A 4,457-nucleotide genomic window follows, 5' to 3' on the forward strand; every position below is an offset into this window, starting at 1 on the left:
CAATCCACAGAGAGCCTGGGAACCTTGCTTTCTTGATTATTTTATAGTGCATGATTACAGAATATCACAGTTTTTTGTATGGCTCAGTTTATCCAAATAGCTAACGCTTATTAAAGTTAGAAAAGACAAAGAGGCCAGACATGTAAACTCAAGTCAGTTACTGTTAACCTGCGTAAATCTTTGGAATTTACAAATCTTATTATCAAACATATATTGTTCCTTATTTAAATTTTCTAGAAGCCTGGTGTTGAACACAGTTAGCAAAGACATGAGGTTAGACATATCTCTAAGTCAGTTTCTGTTAACCAGAGTAGACCTTTATAACCTTAGGAATTTATAAACCTTGATCAAACATATGTTGTTTCTTACCTAAAAAAAAAATTTTGAAGCCTGATGTTGAACAGTGAGCAAAGACATAAGTAGTTAGATGTAAATCAGCTTTTGTTAATTTGAGTAGACCTTTATAACCCTAGAAATTTATCATACAAAAATTCCATACTAATCCAAAATATTTTGGAGACCTGTTGTCTCCTTAGTCTGGAAATGAGATGCAGTGGTAAGCGAGGTCTCGGTTGTTGCATTAGTTGGTTTATACCGTGTGGTCATTGTAGTGCTCTTTTTTTTTTTTGGAGGTCTTCATTTTTTTATTCTTTATGTACAAAGACTAGCATGATCGTTTCAGGGGTAGACAGCCTGGAATAATCCATTAAAGGTCGCTCAGTCCAACTTGATAAAGCCAATGTCCTTCGCGTACTGACGGAAACACTGACGGCACATGTTCAGCCCGTATTTCCGGATCAGACCGTGGCGGTTGGAGCAGACGCGGCAGGAGCGAGAACCCTGACCGAACTTCCGCGGGTGACTCCAGTAAAAGCTGCTGGTGACCCATCTTGCCTTCGGACAGCCAAGGAGGGAAAAAAAAGGCTGTAGTGCTCTTTTTTAAATTGTTTTATTTAAGGTTCTTAAAGCCTCTCCCACCCAACCCCCCAACCCTAGGTAGGAGAGAGAAGGTTAGTGGGTAGAGGGGCACAGACCTCTTTACTTCTCCCAGCTGTTTAGGGTCAACCAGTTCTTTCTGGGCTCTATACCAATCTCCATCAACAGCAAAGGCAGCAAGTAGCATCCTCTAAGGAGCATTGAAATGTTTTTCTCCGTCTGTCTCCAAGCCACACCGTCTGTCTCTGGTCTCTCCAAACCACCACACTTCTCTTTCCAGGCTCTCCTATTTATATCCCTCCAAGTCCTAGACCACACCCCCCTCCATGCTGCAGGAGGCACGCCCTTACCAGCTGCCAAAGACCAGGCCCTGCAGGAGGCAGTTATCAGCTGTGGACAAAAACTCAAATCAAAAAGCAAAAACTGAAATCCCACACTTGGGATTAAAACAAAAACATATTTACATAACATGAGTTTTTAAAGAATCCAAAACTTCCATTACAGGTCATCTTAATCAAGATGTTGGTAAAATTACATTGCATGTGTTCTTGTAGCCTTAGTAAAGATGGCTGCCAGCCACAGGGTTGCTTCCGTCCTGCTGAGCTCAGCAGCTAAGATGAAGGTAACCACATGGCTGCAGTTTAAAAACATCTATTTTTCCAGGAGATTTGGGTTTTTGTTTGTTTGTTTGTTTGTTTTACGTAAGAGTTGAATCCAAGTTACATACATAGTCAGTAGATCTAGTTTTCTGAGAGTTGGATTACATAAACCAAACCAAGTGTAACAGTGCTCAAGACGTTGGTCTTGACAACTGACTCCGTAGTGGAAATGCCATTCAGGCTGTAAAACTCAGCATGAAGACAGTACCACTTGCTAAAACTGAAAACAAAGCCTTCAAAGTCCATAGGTATGGGAAAGTCTCCAAAGGTACTAAACTTGCTTTTTGGATTCTGAAATTCCAGTTCTGGCTAGCTGTCTTGTTAACTGAAGGACGTCAACCCAGAGCAAGGTTTTTGTGCTTGAAAGCCCACCCCGAGCCTGGGGCTCCACTGAACTGGCCTCAACCATGTCCACACAGTCTTCTCTTGTGAATACCCCACAGCGCTGAGAATCAACCTTTTGTTACAAGTTTTAAGCTAACTTTTTGTTATAGATTTTACAGATTATTTAATCACACTCAATGAATTTACAAATCTTGAAATAAGAGTGTTTACACAATAGTCTTAAAAGAGTTCTTTAGAGCAGAGCACAGATAAATTGTAGAGATAAAAGATTTGAAGAATGGAAAGTAAAAAAAGTTAGAGATGAAAGTTTTTATTTTATTTTTTAAGATTTATTTATTTATACATGTGCACTCTATTTGCATGTGTGTTACATACCAGAAGAGGGCACCAAATCTCATTATAGATGGTTGTGAGCCACCATTTTGTTGGGAATTGAACTCAGGACCTCTGGAAGAATAGACAGTGCTCTTAACCTCTGAGCCATCTCTCCAGCCCTGAGGTGAAACTTTTGGAAGAGTAGAGCAGAGAAAGTTAAGATGTAAGAGATTTGGGGATTTTTTTTTTTTCCAGTGGTAGAGGTTGTTACCATATGAGAGAATATGGAATCTGAGTGTGCCAATTTTTGGCCATTTATTGAGCCAAGCCATTTGTAGTAAGACATAGAAGTGTCTAAGAAGGAAAGTCTGAGTCTGAGGAGGAAATGAGCTCTGCCAGAGGGAGAGTTCCTGTAAGCTCCTAGCAAACAGGGTTACTGTGAGGAACGTGGCTTTACAGGGAGCACTCCACCCTAGGGCTTCATCCTGGAGGCCCGGGGCATAGACAAGAGACCCAGGAGGCAACTCCGAGGGAGAGGCAAGGAAAGGGCTGAAGTGTAGGCCCAGGAGAGTGGACATAGAGAAGCTGAGAAACTTAGCCAGCAGCTCCTAGGGGAAGAGAGGAGGAAACAGGGTTGCACCTTTTAGGCCCAGAGCCCATGGCCAGAACTGCAGGTCTATACAGAAAAGAGAAGCTGGGGGAGGGGAGCCCAGGCCCTGGCTGGAGAGGTGCTGGGCCAGCCAAAGGCACTGAGTGAGCCTTGTCCTCTTTGGGACTTGACACTCATTGCATGAGCCACCTACTAAATAGGACCGGGCTCTTCAACTCAGTCTATATGTTTGTGAGGTTCAATGTTCAGCTTTCTTTTTCTTTTCTTTTTTTAACCCTCCTCTCTACAAGCTGTGCTCAGGACGAAGCTGAGATAAGGACTCACTCTTAAGGCCTTCAGATGAATGGACCAGGCCCACAGTATGTTGGCACTTATCTGCTTTTCTCAAACTCTACCCATTCAGATGTTAATCTCATCTAAAAAGTACCTTTGCATATCCTCCTGTTTCTTATAGAATCATCAACAAAAGCAAAGAAGTAGAAACAATCTGAATGTCTGCTAATGTACAAAGACCCAAAATATGATCTCTGCATACAAAGGATACTGTTAACCTGCAGATGGACGGTGTGCCAGGCAGGGTGGCCCAATGGGCAGCTCAACACCAATTCTGACATCCTGAGTTTGATGCTCTGGAACCCACACAGGTGGAAGGAGAGAACTGACCCTTGCAGGTTGTCCTCATCTGCACTGTGGCACACATGTGACTACACACACACACACACACACACACACACACACACACGCACGCACACGCACACACACACACAGAAGATGGCTCAGGTGCTGTGCTTTTTCTTTCTTTTCCAGGGACCAGAAGATATAAAAGGATGGAAAATGAAGACTGATGGTCCTTTGTACCTGGATGCACAAGGCACAGAGGGCAGCCAGCATGGAAAGGGGAAAGAAACTGAGGCTCTGGCTGCCAGGGTGAGGACAGAGTCCCAGCCAGGAGGAGAGCTGTGTTGGAGGCCAGGGCAGGCGTGGGAGTGCTACTGTGGTTCTGACTTGGGCTCTAGGCATGGAAGGGCTGAACGTAAATCATGAAGCCTCTAGGATTTCAAGGACTTCGGTGTTGGAGCCTAGCTCTGTCAGAAGACAGCAGTCTGGGATGCAGGAAATGAGTCTGTTACTAATCACAGCTGTAAGGCACAGTCAACTAAGAGGTGTGAGGCATGGCTGTCCAGGACCATAAGGTCATCTTTCTGATACCTGCTGCCCCCCTCTGTGATTCCAGGCTCTAGGTAGGGTGGCCTGTGTTGGGAAGTTGTGGTTTTCCTTCCTCTGCACCTCTGGAAGAAGGCATTACATACACAGATTTCCCCCAACCCTGGGGGAAACCAAGGACAGATCACATCCAGGATGACCCACCAACCACATGAAACCTAGAGCTGGCCTCTCCCACAGTCCTTGTCCTGGCTTTACCTGGGAGACAGCCCCACTGCAGGGGAACCTTCCCATCCTTGGATTATCTGTAAATGAAATGAGTTTTTCTTTAAGTGTTTGAGTTGAGGCTCAATGGATTGAGAGTGCCTAGGTTCTGCTGCGGGGACCCTCATTGAAGGCCTAGACCTTCAGCTTCAGCAGGGACCCTC

At 44.5% G+C, this 4,457-nt stretch overlaps 1 pseudogene; it reads right to left on the reverse strand.

Annotated features, from left to right (window-relative positions):
• Positions 1–616: 616 nt before the first annotated feature.
• Positions 617–889, reverse strand: LOC129682804 (40S ribosomal protein S29-like; annotated as a pseudogene).
• Positions 890–4,457: the final 3,568 nt, after the last annotated feature.

The sequence above is a fragment of the Psammomys obesus genome, unplaced genomic scaffold, assembly GCF_907164565.1.
Source record: "Psammomys obesus unplaced genomic scaffold, mPsaObe1.curated_primary_1811, whole genome shotgun sequence".
NCBI classification, from domain to species: domain Eukaryota; kingdom Metazoa; phylum Chordata; class Mammalia; order Rodentia; family Muridae; genus Psammomys; species Psammomys obesus.